Source organism: Macrobrachium rosenbergii, chromosome 19, assembly GCF_040412425.1.
Source record: "Macrobrachium rosenbergii isolate ZJJX-2024 chromosome 19, ASM4041242v1, whole genome shotgun sequence".
In the NCBI taxonomy this organism is placed as follows: domain Eukaryota; kingdom Metazoa; phylum Arthropoda; class Malacostraca; order Decapoda; family Palaemonidae; genus Macrobrachium; species Macrobrachium rosenbergii.
Window position 1 is genome coordinate 25,179,157 of NC_089759.1, and position 20,000 is coordinate 25,199,156.

The 20,000-nt window shown below is 35.3% G+C and overlaps 1 protein-coding gene across 5 annotated transcripts in view; it reads left to right on the forward strand.

The window, feature by feature from the left end:
• The window catches only part of LOC136848752 (cGMP-dependent 3',5'-cyclic phosphodiesterase-like), a 593,212-nt gene that overhangs the window by 87,685 nt on the left and 485,527 nt on the right, over window positions 1-20,000 (forward strand). For 2 of the 5 annotated variants that reach the window (XM_067121323.1, XM_067121326.1), the window contains exon 1: window positions 4,514-5,037. The exons of 2 other annotated variants lie outside the window; for them this stretch is intronic. The gene's annotated coding sequence lies outside the window, so the exon portion shown is untranslated. Of the gene's footprint in view, window positions 1-4,513; window positions 5,038-12,422; window positions 12,610-20,000 lie in introns of those variants that run through there. One more of the 5 variants, XM_067121327.1, reaches the window with a different exon arrangement.

Below are 20,000 nucleotides of genomic sequence, written 5' to 3' on the forward strand. Positions count from 1 at the left end.
ATACACTAATATACCTCCCATGTCTTATCAGTTAGTCTTTTGGATCTGGGACATGTGTGAATTTTGAAAAAATATGCGCGTGCACGCACGTAACGCAGTCGAGCTAGCAATTTATCAATACTGTTCAGGGCATACTGTCGTTTTTTTTTGTTGGGCGTTTGTTAATAAACGAATTGCAGTTTCAGTGTAAAGGCATCGATGCAAGAACAATTCCACTGTGTCTGACAGCATTGTTTAAACTTTCAATTCACTTCAATTTGTTTTCTGTTTTTTGAATCCAAGTTACGGCCCAGCTGGATGATGCAACTAAGGGGTGTATTTTAAAAGTCGTTTCGATATTTTCCTGTATGTATGCTGTCAGATGTGTGCAACGGTGTAATAATTTGTATTCTGGATTTTTGTTTGATTTTCATTGGCGATTTTTTCGAATACTAACGTTACTTCTTACACTATAATGAATCCCTACCTGTTTATGTAATTTTATTCGAAGGAATAGTGTATGCGTTGGCATGATGATGTAAGAACGAAGAAAATGTAGTAGTTTTATTGCATACGTATATAATATATATATATATATATATATATATATATATATATATATATATATATATATATATATATATATATATATATATATATATATATATATATATATATATATATATATATATATATATAACATTACAGAGTATAATGTGCGTATTAATTCACTTTATGTCCGGACTCTTCTTCAGTTTTATCTTTCATTCATATATTATATATATATATATATATATATATATATATATATATATATATATATATATATATATATATATATATATATATATAAAACATATGAATGAAAGAGGAAAGCTGAAAGAAAGAGATGTTGATTAATATGAATGAAAGAGAAAGGCAGAAAGAAAGAGATATTGATTGTTCTTACATATGAAAATAATCGTCAGTCGTAAGAACTGATGCTGCCGATGTCGAAGTAGTGGCTAGAATAAAGGATTCGATGGAATCATTACTGCAAATACGATATTTAACTGCTCTTCCTTTACCCATTAATATTACAGCTTCTTTGCTGTTCCCTTCGCTACTATTCGTTGCCATGTTTTTTTGTTTTATATTTCTTTGTTTTTGTAGTACCACTCTTAATTTCCGGAATTTTAAAGGAAAATGGACATTGTCACGGGAGACCTTTTGGGGGATGAGATATTTGCCATGGGAGAAAAATGGGAGAAGGTCTCCTGACTAAGTTGCCCGGTAGCTGTTGGTTCTGCATTTCTTCTCTTGTCTTTCAGGAGGTTTTGCCTTCCTGTTCAGAATTCTTTTAACGTCCACCCGTGTTCTTAGTCATGTTTTGTTATGGTATGGTCCTCCATGAAAACGTGGACTTGTAAGCTCTCCAGTTTTCACACCAGATGCTGCAATCTTGTTGTCTTGCGCGCGGTTTATATTCCTACGTCTTTTTCTGCTGTCTTAGACCTTGTGGCCATTCTTCCATATCTAGGGTTGTCTTGGGCGTGGCTTCTATTTATCTGCCTCATCCTGTTGTCGTAAGTGTGGTTCCCATTTATTTTAGTTCTTCTGGTTCTCTTAGGTTTAGTTTTTGTTCTCATATCTCCTGAATCTCTTAGGCATCATTGATGCTGTTCTTGCTTTTCCTGTTGTCTTGAGTTTAGCCACCACCTGTCTCATCCTCCGCTATGCCCTACCCGAGGTCAAACGAAGTATTGACTTTGAACTACAAAAGCTTAATTACATTTTCTTCTTTATCGTCCTTAACCGTACGTTAATTCCCAGTCTTTGCTCGTAAAGCAATATGTCACGGGCGATTGACGAGAGCCTTGTTTAACGGTAACGAACCAATTATTTTTTTCCCACATCCAATGATCCCCATGATCGCTTCTTCAGCCATATTATCATTCTTATTACTGTATATTATTTTCATTATTATTATATAACATTTAACACAATTTTTTAGTTCTTCATTGGGTGGGTCGATATCGTACTCGCCTAGCACTCTCCTAGGCCCGCGTTCGATTCTCCGGCCGGCCAATGAAGAATTAGAGGAATTTATTTCTGGTGTTAGAAATTCATTTCTCGGTATAATGTGGTTCGGATTCCACAATAAGCTGGAGGTCCCGTTGCTAGGTAACCAATTGGTTCTTAGCCACGTAAAATAAGTCTAATCCTTCGGGTATACTTAACTTTTATAACAAACAAACTTCTCCACCGCAGTCACTAGCTCCTAGGTACATATTTCCAATCTTAATTCAACGGAGGTACCATGGAGTTCAACGGAACATACCAGTAACGTTCGGGAATCAAACGCAGCCCTCTCACTGGTGAGGTGGGCGTCCTAACTAACAGACTGCTTATAGATTCATAGAGTTTTTCCAACTTTTGACGAGTCCTTATATCCACAAATAATGACATAAAACTACCTTCACTCTGACTTGTACTTGGATTGTCCAACTACAATGTCTACCTTTCTTGTTCCGTGTCATTTCCATGCTACTGCTTTAAAAATAAAAACTGGTCTGTAATGTTTTTGTATTGACAGGTATTTATTCATGCTGATACGCCCTTCAATATGAAGAATTTATGCTGAAAATCTTGACTTGAGTGTTTTTATGGTCATATTAACATTATATTAATTCACGAACTATAACTATAACTAGGAGAGCTGTTGATCAGCTCAGTGGTCTGGTTAAACTAAGGTTTATATATATTCGTATGTTTAATACATCTCTATGTAAAAAGCTCTTTTCTAGGTATCGCACTTCATAGACCTTCAGTTTACAATGTTAACGCTTTAATATTCTTCTGTTCCTTTGTAAAAATTAATCACAAATGTAAAACTGAGCGGAATTAATCTTTGGTTTTATTGGAATTTTAGAAATAAGGTTTTATTTACTTTCAATATGTACAAGAATTGATAACCTTAGTAATGCATGTGAAATTTTGTAAGTAATGTCTTATTTGTTTTAATTTATACAAAAGTCGGTAAACTTAATCCTGGTGACCCAGTATTGTTAGTAACTTTTTGAAAGCTAATTAGTTATTTTTCATTTATATGAAAATTGGTATACCTAAAATTACTTGTAAGATTTTGTAACTAATGGCCCAACAGTTTATTTTGATAAAAGAACTAGTAACTCTAATAATGCTTGCAAGGTTTGGTAAAGGTCAAATTTTAAAAAGTTTATATGCAAGTTAATAACCTGGATATAAAATATAAGATGATTTTTTGTTGTTGTAAATTTAGCGGTTACTTCGTTGATTTTATCTGGATGATCAAAGATCAATAGTTTTTGAAGTTTGTATAAAAACTGGTTAATGAATTAAGGAGCTTGGGAAGCGGTAGACAAAAGTAAAAAAGAAAGTGAGATTTTCGAATTCTGATCAATACCCCTCTGCAGAAAAATAAAAAAAACATTTAAAAAGGAAATTGAACATTCAATTGAAATAGAAGAAGCATTTCTATTTTGAACAAAATACGATAAACATCTCTGTGTATATATTTGGATCGTATGCTTAAGAAAAAATAATATGAGAGAGAGAGAGAGAGAGAGAGAGAGAGAGAGAGAGAGAGAGAGAGAGAGAGAGAGAGAGAGAGAGAGAGAAGTTTAATAAGATTCAGTATTCAGCATCTAATCAATGTTACTAAACGGATATTTCAGTGTAGTTAGTAAACAGCAGGAGCGTATCAGAGAGAGAGAGAGAGAGAGAGAGAGAGAGAGAGAGAGAGAGAGAGAGAGAGAGAGAGTGAGTGGTTGTGGGGGTGGGAGAGGCCGAGGGGATACCTAACGAAATTCATTATCATTCAGCAGATGATCAAAGGATTTTGCTACCGAAAAAATAATTCTGTTTCATTAACAGAGGATAGGAAGAGGGAAGTGTGTATGTGTCAGTCTGTTGATGAAAGACTTTTTCTATGGGAAAAAATGCTTTTAAAACAGAAGAAAATAAAACGGATTTTACGGATCTGAGAGAGAGAGAGAGAGAGAGAGAGAGAGAGAGAGAGAGAGAGAGAGAGAGAGAGAGAGAGAGAGCATAGCTTTCTAGTTATTTATACGTAAAATTATGAAAACTTTGCAATAAAAGTATCTGTCCGTTTAACATTAAATCAGTTATAGCTCTTCTTTTCTAATATTTTATCTTAGTGGAATGTAATCTATTAACGTGTCTGTTGCCATAATTCATTGCCTGTTTCCTGTTCTAGTTTTGTTCTTGAGACGCTAATACCACTTAAAAGTTTTAGACACTTCTAGACAAGTGTTTGGTTTATTTACATCTTGTTGATTTGGGGAGAGAGAGAGAGAGAGAGAGAGAGAGAGAGAGAGAGAGAGAGAGAGAGAGAGAGAGCAACCGTTTACTAAACAATCAGCAGGTGGTCTGGTCTTTTTTTTTTCTTGTACCGAAAAACCCTTTCAAAATTAATAAGAGACAGAGAGGAGAGGTATGTGAGTGTGTGTGTGAGAGTGTAGTCGTGGCTGAACATAGAGATAGAGTCTGCGTCAGTAATACGTTGGCTGGAGCTCAAGGTGCACATACATTTGGGGTCCTTCCAGTCGATGGCTGTGGAGTGTCCCGGCGCGATCCTCCGTTGAGCCAGCCAGCCAGCCAGCCCTCCCTCAGTCGGTGTGTCGGTCGGTGTCATCGGCTGAACTCGCAGGATTCGCTCTCCCTGGCTTCTCGCTCGCTATCTCTCGCGGTACTCGCTCGTGTTCTTGCCCAGCAGCTACTTCACGTTCGCAACGTGGTTTCCTCCTCTTGAGTTGGTCGTTTGGGACGCGTATTTTTGTCGATAGTTTTGTTTTGGTCAGAGAGTGGTGTATCCCGATTTTGTGTCACTGAAGTTTTTGTTTTTGTTTGAACTTTGCTGTTAGAGACTTTTCTGTTCTCTAAATATGATTTTTGTGGATGTTCGTCTGAAGCTGATCACTGCCTTTGCCAGAGTTCCAACTGACTCTGTGCGTCTTTAGTCTGGTCCACAAGTTATTCGTCACACGCCACAGGGAAAAGGAAGTTTTCTTCTTACTGGTAAGATCATTAATATTCAGTGTTGAATTTATTTAAAGCTTGTTAGACGTATTTAGATATTCCTTGATTATGTTCATGCATGTTGCAGTGTGACTTCTGTTTATTGTCACTGACGTGAAAGTTTTGTGTCGTATTGATATTACTGTTATCAGGCGGGGGCTTTATTGCCAAACAGTTGGTGCGTTCTCCCCCCTCTACATACAGTATATGATAATAATAATAAGAATAAAATCCCCAGAATATTATGAATATGATTCAGGCCTGAATTTTAGTAATAAAATCCACTAAGCATCGTTCGTGTTGTTTATATTCAAATGAGACTTTGTAAAAACTGTAAAATATATAGGCTATAGCTTTTGCCATTTTTGTCTTTTTGTTTAATACTTTGGTACTTCGTATGAACGTTATGAGAAAAAGTTAGTCTTTTTCTTTTGAGATTCAGACCCTCGCTTGTTTAGAGGCGCTGTGAAATTACTTTAAAGTGCTGTAAAACCTTAGGTTTTCTAACGTGTATTGCACGTTTTGAATAATATCATCTCACTTTAGTAGACAGTTATCAGTACTTGATAATTAACCATACCCTGTCAGTTAATTTCAACGTTAGTTGCAGTTTAAAGCAGATTACATTGGAGAATAAACCACTTTTTATATTATGTCAATACTGACGTGCTTGTTGATAATTATCATGATGTTTCCCTGACTGAACTGTGCCGCAAAAATGTCTTGCTCCTGAAAATTGTTGTTCGGTTTCATGCTTTTGCTTGGCTGTTTGTCATTTTTTGGTTCAGCTGTCGTCTTTATCTCGTCACTCTTTCCTTTTTTTCATTCAGATTCGCGGTAGCTCTGGGAGATTTTATTTCGTTCCCTGTCAGTCTTCATAAACTCGGTGGCTGTGAACAAGGAATATTTTTTTCTAATTTTTTTCTGTAATTCATCATTCATTGATTTTCATCTTTGGCTTTGTAGTTTGATCAACTCGATTTTCAAGCAGTTGAATTATTTGTTTAATGCAAAATTATTATGGTTATCATTAAGCGTAGATTAAAAGCCACAAGGATTCAGTGGGACTAAAATAATAATTATTATTATTATTAGTAGTAGTTGTAGTAGTAGTAGTAGTAGTTGTAGAAGTAGTTGTAGTAGTAGTAGTTGAAGATATGAAATGTAATTTAAAGAGTTAGTAATAATCGGTATATACTGCAATAACGCTCAATGTCGAACCTTTGTATGAGGTCATTATTAAGAGAGGCCATTGACAAGGCTGTCCTATGTTCTGCGTTTATCGAGGCAGTGAGAGTCCTTGCCTTTCATTGTTGATAATCTCCTCAGGAGGTTGTTATGTTACGATCTCTGAATTCTGATGATGGTAACAACTATTAATTTTTCTCTTTACATGCAATACTTATTAGGAAACACGCATGTCTGTATCGAGAGAGAGAGAGAGAGAGAGAGAGAGAGAGAGAGAGAGAGAGAGAGAGAGAGAGAGAGAGAGAGAGAGAGAACTTTCAGGTATTCAGATGAATTTTAGTGCTATACCGACACCATTCATCACTATGAGTAGGCCTACTTTTTCGCTATAGCGTAAACAAATATACAAGAAAGACAGACTGTAATATCTTCTCTCCACATCTGAGACGCTGAGGGAAAGCGGTAAATTGCCCTCATATGCAAATTGTATGAAGCGGGAAGCGTATTTGTATTCAACCAATAACGTTTTCCGTATCGTCGGTTTGTTTAGCATTTCACCAAGAGCCCGAGTTGTGTTATGCCCCCCTTGTTACCTGGGCCGGCTTTTCTAGGAGGTTGGGTATGGGATTTGTCACTTACAGTTCTTTGCAGCGTCCTTTCGGCCCCAGGTGCATTGCGTTTTGTCGTTTGCTTTTTTTTACCTAGGGTCTATTCCTACTTAACTATCCAACTCTCCAACTTTACCTTGGTCCGGTTTCCATCTCTCCTTAACACTTCGGGGCAAACTTAATGTGACTCAAGAAATGTCACTCACTTGTTTCGTTACGATATTAATAATAATAATAATAATAATAATAATAATAATAATAATAATAATAATAATCCTCGAGCAGTTTCAGATGCTCCTTCTCGTTAGGTGATCACCATTTATTTTGGCCGTGGGAGACGAAATTTGTTCGAGTTGTTGAAATGGTACGGTCGAGCACGTCACGTATTTCCACTTTGTATTGGTCTCTCGGGCAGCGGACGCTTTTAGATCTAGTTCACAAGGATACTCCCCATACGGGGCTAGCGCCGTCAGTGCCTTTTTTGTGGTGCACTGTAGGCATTACTAAAGAATGTTTGCAGCGTGCCTTTGGGCCCTACCTGCATCCATTTTTGAACCTGTTGCTTTGTATCCTTTCCCGCTTTCTTAGTTTTTAACTTGTCCTTCCTCTCATAACTATTACTCTTAGTGCAACTGTGTGGGGTTTCTCCCAGTTCCACATGTAAGTCCTTGTATTTCACCTGTTTTATTTTCTGGACCTTTTTCACCTTGTTATCCAACCACTCCAACTCCCTCTTTTAACGGTCTTAAGCACTGAATAACTGAAAATGCCCCAGTGCTTGGTTTTATAGCTTCAGTTTCATGATTTATATATTCATTCATTCACTAGAATGTAAAATGATCAAATATGAGATTATAGTAGCATCTTATGGATATGTGCGAGTATGGATTGGAAAATCATCGCCATACCCATGTCACAGGGGCTTAAGTAACTTGATTTATGCAGTCTACAAACCTTTATAGTTTGCATATATTTAAAGGCGTGTTGGTGTGTTCGGTATTGTTCTTTCTTACAAGCAAGTGGTCCCAGTTTGGACTGTGGCCGAGGACTGGTGGACAGCCTCGTCCTGTTAAAAGCCCATTGCGTCTCTGCTGATCTTAGCATTGAGTTAGGTACCTGGTAGTTAGACGGTGGTTGCAACCGGTGGTTAAAAGGGGTATAAGGGTAGCAACCTCGTTTCCGAAAGACATGCTGAGAATCGGAAGTCTAAAGCTCTTCTGGCTCCATCCCCTTTTGAGGAAAAAAGGAGTACGGCGAAAAAAAATTGCCATCTATGCATTTCTGTCTATCTGTCTATCTATCTATCTATTTATCTATCTATCTGTATATATATATATATATATATATATATATATATATATATATATATATATATATATATATATATATATATATATATATATATATATATATACAAAAGCCTTCACACACACATATATTGTGTTATTCAATTTTGTGTAGGAAAATGAATAACCCAGTATATTTTGTTGTCCTTTTAAGAAATAGATATAAAACTAAATTTGATCAGTGCTACGCCCCGTAGTTAAAGACGTCTGCCAGCCTCGCCAGTTAGCTATTGTAGAGAGGACATGGCAACTTTTTCAAAGTCCAATTTATATAGGGGAAGAGAGCAGGGGAACCGGAGCAATATGCCCTTCCTGTCAATTTCAGTTCCATTAGGACTAAATGAAATGTCATTTGAAGTCTTATTGAATGGGGCTTAGTTTTATGAGTACTACGCTTATTTCTTTTGAATCAAAGGAATACTTTCTTAGTGATGTATGTATATTATATATATATATATATATATATATATATATATATATATATATATATATATATATATATATATATATATCTAATTTCGTAGATATAAACGGTACTACCTTACCTTTGCTTTGCTGCTTAGAAATGGTAACTCAATACTTTATTTGATTCAGTTAATTGACTTCCAATTCAACTGGTGTGAAAAGCAATATAGACCCCACCTTGGGCGGAAGTGCGAGCCAGACTCTTGAGTAAACTTTGTTTAGTTATGTTCACATGAAATCGAGGATCTCTTAATGTAATATATCAGTTGGTTTTCTTTAACACAATGCTGGTTTTTTTACTCGGTCAAAACGATTAAAGACCAAAATTTTAGCAGATTTTTTTCACTAAATAAATCATATCTTCAACCCCGAAACATTATCCTCTTACGAAGTGTCATGCCGCGTTTGCAATAAATTGCACTTAATGGTACATTATCATAAAGCAACAAAAACCGCAAAAATGTCTTTACCTTTATAAATAATTCACAGCGGCCTAAATGCCGAGACTTGAGCATAATCGGTAGATATGACTGACCGTCTGTCATGGTCACGATGGACAAGGGCAATATAACCAAACTTCCCCGCATGCAATTGCGATTGTTAGCGTTTAATCTGTCACTCAGATTACCTGTTGACACATGCGGTGGAAATGACAGTCATTAACGCGTTGCATGATCACGAAAGAGAATGCCTTTCACAGGGAGTTGCAAAAAGATTGCTCGTGTTATGATTGTTATTAATTTTTGAAAATTGGGAATGGCCCTACAGGAAGGGTCCTCCTGCAACTCTACAAATTTACAACTGGTCTTACAGTAGTTTGCAGCTATTATATGCACGTTGGATCTCCGTAAGTTACTTTTCAGTGCAATATTGTGTATGTAAGATCTACGTTTAATTACCTTCCTGTTTGGTGACTAGCAAAAACGAGAAAAATGATTCATCAGGTTCAAATTTTCACGGGCCATAAAGGTAGATGGCCTCATTCTATCCATCTAACCAGTACAACTGAATTTTACCATGTTTTAATTTACTTTGGCTCCTTTATAAAAGGGGGGGGGGGGGCGGCCGCCAGAGGGATGCTACACGTTAATAATTTTTTTGTTTTTCCAGTTCAAGTCTACATCTTTCAGAACTGTAAGCAAATACATGTATCCTTTTAAGAAGACATTCACATGAGAACTGTAAGGGAAGAAATGTTTGAATAACTAAAGGTAATGGAAGTCATATGAAAACAGATATAGCCGGGGGTATCAGACTCTCCATCTCCTTTAGATTCACAATATCCTGGTGTGCGCCAAGGTCAGCTCCAGCGAGCGACCTAGATGACGGCTGATAAATTCTGTCAGAGAGGTCGACTGCGCGGAGGGAACTGCAATAATAAAGCATATTAATTTTTTTTTTTTTTTGCTGTGTCTCGCCGTACGATCTTCATTCTTCTTGCGAATGAGGACACGATATTCAATATTTCTAAAAAATTGTATTACATATAATTTAAAAGAGTACTTTTGTATGTTTACTCTTTTGTGATTAATTTCACACTGTTATTAGTGTTTTGTTTAGTACTCGTGCCCTCCTGCCGTCGAAATGGCTGAATTTCGTACTTATAATTCATCAAGATTATTATGTATATTACTTGTCCAAATTCAGTGCTTCCTGAATTTTAAAACCTAGGTAAAGATAAAAAAGGATCTTTTGCTTTTGCTCAAGATATAGATAAAAAAATATATATATCGTTATAATGAATAAAACTAACTATTACCATCATGATAAATGAAAGTAATCTTACATCGTCAAAAAAGATGGTAATATGTTTCACTGTGCAATGTACGGTATCAACAACAATAAACTATTTATCATTGGAATGGCAGTTCATTTTTGTTTAGTATGATACGAAATTTTTATACCTATATTATATACGTTATTTTTGCCAAATATTTTGGTATGACTAAAACTTGAAATTTTTATTTTTATCTAACCTCTGCTGAATTTTTACTTGTTTTTTTTTTTAAACTTTGCTTTATTGAACATATTGCAGTAAGTTACGATAGATCAGCTGCAAAATGACACGAAAATGATTATCGTAGCCCAACCGATCAAAGCAATATATAGCTAAGTTGATTTGCATCGTGTTCCTTTTGTTTTAATGCGCGATATTTGTTACAAATAATCTTCAAGTATGCATGAAAAGTATACATTATTGGAAAGACAATCTATCGTAATTTTGCAAGGCACGCAACTTTTTTATATATATATATATATATATATATATATATATATATATATATATATATATATATATATATATTAGTTCATTTTGGGGAATATTTTGTAATGAAAAATATAGAAATTTTTCATCTTACTTCAGCCACTTAATGTGACGTAACAACTTTGTTATTCTGTATTTTTCAACGTATTGAAATACAGTACAACTATTCAGCAAGCATGAAAACAGCTTTATGCTAACTGATCAGAGAGAAATATCACTAAACACAAAAACGTTTAACATGAGATGGGTGCATATACAGTACGTTTTGGGTGTTACGTAACAAAAAAAAATCATGACTGTGAATTGTATTTTGTATAATATGACAGTGAATTCTTTATGGAGTAATTCCTTCGCATTCTGTATCATTGCCCTACCCTGATGATGCCGAGTATCATGATCATGGTACTCCTGTTATTATAACTCCATCGAACCTTACTGCTTATGGTGTGCATGCAAGTTCTGCTGTCTAAAACTCACGTGTCTCCGATAGCACCTGCCCTACCTCTCCTTACTGTGTCCAGAGATTTCTGTCCAGGGCACTTTCTCGCAAAACATAGATGAACTGAATGAGAGATAAGTGTGACTTAATGCAGTGATCTTTAGTTATCATTCTATGCTGTAGCTGAGTCTTAAATATCTTGAAAGCCTCTGCTGAAGAGCTCCATGAGAAATGAAATTGCTTACATCTATTAACAGAGATATACAGTGTTCCCTGAAGGAGGTATACTGTAGTTAAGTACGATAGCTAATTTAAGGGGACAAAGAGCTGATTTAAGTCTTTTAGTGCTTGCCTTTCTTGTTTTTCTGGATGGGTTTTATACTTGTATACTTTTTTTATATAGATATTTATTTTTCTGTAAAGGGTTAATACACTAGCTGGAACTGATTTATGTGCTTTCTCATTTTAGACGCTTAGCCACGTGTAACCTATAAGGTCTAACTTTCAGCAACACAGAGCAAACATCAAGTTGGAACTCCGACTAAATTAAAAAGTTTTATGTGAACGTTTAAAATGTGATGTCGTTTGCAAATGAACATCGACATACAAATTTATTTGTTACGATTGACTAACTTGATTTTGTTTTGACACTGAACCTAGCGAAATATTTAAAATTTTACGTAGTATGCAAAATATGTATCAGCGAGGTATGAAAATATCTGGGATCTTTGTGAGGTTCTCGAAAGTTTAATTTACTGGAAGATACGAATTCTGCCAAAATTAAAACACTTATGCGAACATTGCCAATTTCATGCCTTTGCAAACAGACATTTGCAACATGCAGATATTTCTGGCACCTATGAAAGGCTTTCTTTTCCGTTGTAGACCATTTCTATACCGATCACACGAAAAAGTTATTTATCATAGTTCATACGGCATTTGCTTCCTTCAGCGTAGGAGAAAATTTTGTGAATGTATAGCTTTGGACAGTAACTGTAATCGACGTTACTTCTATTATAGATTAGCCACTTCCGTTCGTTTCAGATATAAACTGGTTCATTAGCATACGCAGCAGTAGTGGCGTTTCATTCGCCAGTCTGTGTATATGTTCTTTCCCGAGGAAGATTTACTTGTGCTTTGACTGTGAAATACTTGTGATTGCTTTTGTAATTTAAGAAGGAAATTCCTGTGGCTCGTGGCTTTATAAAAATAGCTTATGCTGATTATCCAAGTCAAGGCTCACTTTCTTTCGTCGAGTTTGTGAGTATTAATTCCTTTCCAGATAATGTTGTTTTAGTGTAAGGAATCTCGTTACGTATGCCTAGCAATAATGAGATATATGCAGCCTTTTCTTAGCGTGACCGTTAGCCTGGTGTTGATGTTATATCATTAATTTTTTTGTATGTCCAATCAATTATTTTCAAGGTTCTTATTCTATCGGTGGTGTAATCAGTTACGTAAACTCGTTTCGTAAGGTTTCCTTTCTTAATAACAAAGAACTTTTAACTTTAACAGGTTTTGTAATTATGTGAATGACTATTTACCTGTTGCTTATACTTCCTTGTTATCTGCTCCAGTAATTATGTTAGAAATATAATTAGTAAATTAATTTTGTAGAACTTCTACGACAGCGAAGTGGATATTATCTTATTAGAATGTATGTCGTTTTAAGCTCTGTATCAGAATATATGTCGTTTTAAGCTCTGTATCAATGACTGTATGTTCCATACAGTAAATGCTATGTTACCGATGTTTTGGAAAGATTAACTTATTTACAACTACAATTTCATTCATCTTTGAAATATAGATATAATTAGTATATCGAGGTGAATTAGTCTGCATAAGCGATCACCGGCTTTATCCAAGAGCTTTCATGTGTGAAGTAAACTTTGTAACTCATTTGTTTATGTTAGTGACTTTTGGTGTCCGGAAATCAGAAAAGGGTTTGAAGCACATTCAGTGTAACTGGAATTCCGTTTGACAGGATATGTTCATTTCTCCGTCGGTAGGCGTGTTAATCTCTCTGCCTGTTTGCTTTCACATTTGTCTGCTTGTCTGTCAGTTTGCCTTGCTGCTTATTGATCTGCTTGCTTGTATACTAGCAGGTTTGAAAACGATTGTGTTTTTGAATTAGTCGACATTATTCTCCTTAAATAGTTTTATCATTACGTCTTAACTTTCGTCTCCGGTCCGCTTGGCTTTCGCAAGAGAAGGCAAATAGCCTACTCCTTAATGTATTCTACTTGTTTATTATTATCATTATTATTATTATTATTATTATTATTATTATTATTATTATTATTATTATTATTATTATTATTATTATGTAACGATGCAGACATTTTAGAATTTTATCAGAGCAGTTTCTTAAAAACTGCTGAATTATAAAAGCAGAAAGATTCTGTACTGTATTAAGATTGACCATGGCATTGCGCTATAATTAGTGACGTTACCCTACGCTTTGATGTACAGTACACCGTAGATGAATTGTAAGTATTGTTTTGTACTTGCAGTTATATGAACGTTTACAAATAGTATTATAAGGTGGTGACATACTTGGATTAGACGAAAATATTTCACAATTGACGAGTATAGGAAACATGTCTCTTGCTGTTTTTTTTTTTTTTTTGCCGTGTAATGATTTTACCTTTGTTGCATGATTATCCTATTCTAATGTGGGGTAGCATAGAGAATGGTTCTAGCGTACTAGGCACCAGGGGTGTAGCCAGGAATTTAGTAAGAGGCGGAGGCGGGTGGAGGGGGGGGCGGCGCTTTTGTGGAAGATGAACTCGCGAGCGCAGCGAGCCCCTACAGCTGGAGGGTCCGGAAAATTTTTGTTTTACCAATTTTAGAGGCATTTTGATGCACATCAAATGTATATTTGTGACATATCCAAGAACCAGTATTAAGTGCTTCTTCTGGTAGAATAATAATAATAATAATAATAATAATAATAATAATAATAATAATAATAATAATAATAATAATAATAATAATAATAATAATGTTTTTTGCTATTTCTATTGAGATCAAAGATAATATCTTATTACACATTACTTTCATATCCCAATATACAGGCACTTAATACCCACAAAATTTTTTAGCAGAACAAGGAATAAAAAAAAACTTCTACAGCATTTTATTTGTTTTTTTCTTCTGTGTTGTGCCCTCTTACTCATCATACAGATAACGCTGTATCTGATCACAACAGACGAGAGGAATGTAAACAGTAGCTGAACAATGGCAAATCTAGACTTTCAGTATGCAAAATACTGAAAATAAAACAATGAAGACACATCACTTAAATCAGAAGACGACGACCGTTCTTATGCCCAGCAAAATCATCTGTCACTCTGTCCACATCTATCGTTACATCATAATGAATCTCTTTATAGGTGCCAGCTCCCCCAACCGCTCCTCACTCGTAGATCTTATGTCCGTTTTTATTCTCCTTAGTGCTGAAAATGAGCGCTCCACACAACAGGTCGTCACAGCTGTAGTTGCTAGCAACTGCAGAAGCTGCTTAATATTAGGCAGTTGTGTACGTGCCTTAAAAGCAGCAATGGCAGTGGATGGTCTTTCATGGGCCAAGCTGCTTTTCCACCTCGTTTCCCACATTATTAATTCACGGCGAAGGGAAGTTGGGTTTGGAAGATCTTGAATTTAAATGCTGGCTGAAGAAACAGCAGATTCAATATTTAGATTTTCAATCACAGATGGAATTAACTGTTGAAGCTGGAGAACAGGAGGATCATTTGGAAACCTTGTTCTCATTCCCCCTAGATCTGTCATTTAGTACTCAGACCATAAGGGGGCACGTGCCCCTGTGCCCCCAGGCTACGCTACTGCTAGGCACCAGCAACAGCCAGAGTATATTGATTTCCCTTTTTAATTTCATTTAGTTAAATTTCAGGAAGAGATTTATCGGACAGGTATGCACCGCGATTTTGTGAATGTTTTGTACTAGCTCTGTATCATAAGCAGCATGAATTTTACTAATATTTCCGAGAATCGGAATGTATCAGTGAAGGTGACAACCATATTACTAGGACATACTTGCGGTATTTCTATCGGAATCCAGTTTAAAGTCCGGGATAATCCAAGCCCTATTTGTTTGCTGAAGTAATGTTGAAAATGCAATATCATGAAGGTGTGCAAGCACTTGATCACCAATAGTCCAAGGTAAAAAAATGTAATACATATATATTGGATTGGCCTCACAGGACGAACTACCACTGATCGAACGGACATACTGTGCCTTATATATTGATTTTGCTGAACTCCCCAAATTTTCTATTATTTTATTATTAAACTAGACCACTGAGTCATCCTTCTAGGCCCTTACAGGAACCCGAAAAGTTTGTTCTCTAATGAAAGGTGGAACTTTCGGCTCAGATAGTTAGCGAACTTGGACTGCTATATACGACAAGACCAAAGGGAACATTTGAAAGTTAAAGGCAGAAGGCATTGCAACCGGAGGCCGAGCATACACGGAAAAAAAAAAAAAACTAACAGGATCGTTCACAGTGTGTCGCACATGGCATATTCTAGGCGGTACTCCCTTATGAAGATTTACAAAGGGATAGTAAATTACAGTTGACAGGAGGAGAGAAAGAACGATAGGCATTTGTGATCTCACATCATCTAATAACTGTTTATTTTTCGTAGGCATTATGAAACTTGTCTTTGGCAAAACACCTTTTAAAATTTTGGTGAGTGACGATTTTTCTTCTTTTTATTCTATGCCCTAAATCTGGAATGAAAATATTTAGCCAGAAATTTGTTTTTCATGGAAGTCTTGTGATTTACAGTTATACCTAATCTGGGATATTTACATGCTTGTGTGAATACTGTTTGTTGAACATACCCTAAGGTTGGTTTTGGTTATATTTGAAAACCTACATTGTGCATCTATTATTTTTTTTTTTACCGATTTACCGTAGGCCAAAGAATTTCTGGGAAAAAGTATCTTTCTACGGAACACAGTGTCTGGACTAACTAGAACATACATTTAAGCATTGCTGAAACAGAGCATGAGGTTCATGCAATTTGGACAATTGTTCCGCAGCGTAGGAAGACCATTTTATAGGAAAGTTCACTTCGATTATCATCTTATGTAAATTTGATGATCAGTATTCAACCCTTTCACTTAAAGTAAGAGCAAAATTAGGAAATTGTGAAGCAAACGGGCATCGAGTCTTTTGCCGATGAACAATTTAACAGCAAATAAAATTAAGAGTGAAGGACCCCCGTTAACGAATTAATGATGACTAGGCGCGGGATTGAAAATCCAAGTTAAAGACATTAGCGATGGATAAAAAAGTGTTTGAAGCAAACTTTAAAAAAAAATAACAGTAGATAAAAATGATATTGAAGATCGCGGTTGGAAAAAGTTATCAAAAATTGAAACAAGGCTGAAGATCAAATTTAGAAAATTAAAAGAATAAAATGTTTGAAGATTGAAATTTAATTCACCTAACAATGTTAAAGCCGACCTGTCTTCTTTAATTGAAAATATGCTGCAGAGAATCTTACAAATGCACCTGGGTATGTTTATTCATAGCGTAGCGTAGAATAGGCCTAACTGGTTATAGAATAGCACGTAGGCCTAAGAGACCCACAGAGGACATCTTTGATGAAAGCGCCAATTTCAGACCAACTCATTCAGAGCACAAAAGCCCGGGTTGAATAACCCTTCTCATGAATAGATTTCAATATATTACATCCACCGATTTCTTTTAAAAGGGATATGCGGTATCTGAGAGTGCTGAGTCTAGTCATATATCAGACATTCTTTATTGTGGGGGAAGAGAGTAGCAGGTAAAGAAGAACTAAATTAAATAAGGGGGCTCATTCATTTTTCATTCTACGCACACACACACACAAAGGTAGGCATGGAGGGGATCTAGGGAACACTGGGTCAAGCACAAAGGCCAGGATTCGATAGTCTGGCGAGTCAGGGAGATTTAGTAACTTCCATTAAATCCAAGTGTGCCTATGTTGACCCAAAAAGTGGAAATGTACCTGGTGGTTAGTCAACTATGCTCATTCGCATCTAGGATTGAGATGGGCACACTGTCCGTGGTGCTTCCTCTCGTGGTACTAAATATTTATGGCCTTTGTGAGTTTAGCTTAGACTAGTTTCGACTGACACTGATTAACTACACGGTGACCACAATATATCTTAACACTTTCACCGTGGGTTATCTGATTGCTAACATAATCCGTAAAGTATAAAATATATATTCCTGTACCTGAGTAATGTTTTTTTTTTTTAAGATTTACGCTCAAATTACCTACTGCACAGCGTTTCCAATTTGTTTTTTTTAAGCGAGTAAGGAATATTACTTGCCTTTGAGATAAAAATTAACCATTAGGCGATTCAGAATTCTACAGGCCAATTTTTTATCTTTTGATCTGCGAAAACTACAGGTTCAGGTCAAGGTTAACCCTAAACACAAATTTCTGCTACTAATATGATTTTATCGTTATTAATTTTATAATAATTTTTATTTTTCTTCTTATTTTCATTCTTCAAGCAAGTACTTTTTTGTATATATTGTTACGGCTGTGATAAGCACGGTGCCGTCAAGATTGTTATGAAAAGTTTCACTTATAGTTTTTCTCATGGCGAAATCCAGAGTAAACTGAACTTTAAAGCTGTCAGAATATTAGGTATTTTCTAAAGGGAAGAACTTCTGCGAAAGTCACTCAGATGGAAAAAGTTTAATGTGAGAAGGGACTGGAAAGTCTGTCCGTAACGTGGGAGAAATTGTAAGCAAATGAAGAAAATACAGTTTGAGAGAGAGAGAGAGAGAGAGAGAGAGAGAGAGAGAGAGAGAGAGAGAGAGAGAGAGAGAGAGAGAGAGTTTCTCAAAATGAAATAGTTGTTGAAATGGTGGCAATATCATAACAAGAAAAAAAATAATTTCAGAGAAAATGTCTCTGGAAGTTTTTCGAAAGTAGATGGAAACTTTTGAGAAATGAAGATAAGCAGAGAGAGAGAGAGAGAGAGAGAGAGAGAGAGGTAAATAACTGAAGCGTATCTTTAAAAGTAGTAAAAGCGTTCATTATACTCGAGTTCATCATGCTTAGTAATAAATGTTAAATTATCCATGGAAGTTTACAGGGTATGCATCTCATGAAAAGGTTACTCAAAACCATATTCTGACGGACAGTCCAATTAGTCCGTCATTAAGCTTATATAATAATGATGTTCGTATTTCTTCTAACTTTCCCAGCTGAAATACTTGATTACAAAATATACAACTGGAAAATTCTATTTGCAAATATCAGTGCTATACACTTTATATATACAGTATATATATATGTATTAGGCTATGTATTATATGTTATATATATATATAATACATATATATATATATATATATATATATACATATATATATATATATATATATATACATATATATATATATATATATATATATATATATATATATATATATATATATATATATGTATATATATACATATAAATATATATTATATATATGATATGTATATTTATGTGTACACATAATATATATATGTATATATATATATATATATATATATATATATATATATATATATATATATATATATATATATATATATATATATATATATATATATATTTATTGTTTGGGCCAACCATTATACATCTGCAATGCCGCTGGTACGAGTGGGATTGTAATATGAAGACCTTAAGAAGTATTTCCACAGATGCTGAAGTGTAATCGGGATTGTGGTGCAAAAGGTGAAACTGTTCTCTTTCTGTCTGTGGCGAAAGGAAAGGGGAAGAGATTTTGCCGCTATTTTGACCTATTTTTTATTCCTCTCTTTTCTTCCCTTTCTGTTTCTTTTACATAAATATTGGTAACGAGGCAAAAGGTATATGGATCGAGACTCAACCAGTGATTTACTTTTTCTCCCTCCAGTATTCTTATCTTGTGAATCAGGGATAGAATCTTGTGAATCAGGAATAGAATAGAAAGAAGTATTTTCAAAGAAGAGTTTGCTCAGTGGTCTTTGCCAGTGTTGTGCACTGGTGATGATATGTTCTTTCATCAGTCTCGTTTGTGCTGTATTTCGTAAATAGCATATGATACATTCACTGTGTAGAAATAAGAACTGAAAAGAGAGCGAAGTCAGAGCGCATGGAGTCGGTTGTAATGCAGAAAATCAAAATGATATTTAATGTTTGAATATTTATCCCGTCATTTACGTAATTTTTATCTGCATCACTGATGAATTTATTCCAAACTTGTTTGAAATTGTATTTAATACAATTTTGTGTGATTTCTGTAAAGTAGAATTTAAAGAAAGCACCAGCAGGAAGTCGTTGCTTAACAACAGCACACGCTGGAGATGTTTAGGAGACATTCGAAGAACATTTTGAGGTATTTCATCATAGATGGAGTATGTGAGGTCCAAAACTTCTACTGTAGATGTGTTCATGTTACGTTAATTATTAAAATGTTCTTAGACAGTTAGACAGTTCTTTCAAGGGTTCTGGGAAGCATCACTGGTTACCCCAGAGGTTGCACTAATTCGAATTTTATATGAATAGTCGGAAAAGAGGTTTCAAGTTGAACCATTTTCTAAAACCCATAGAAGTGAGTTGATCAGGGGAGGAGGTAAGATTT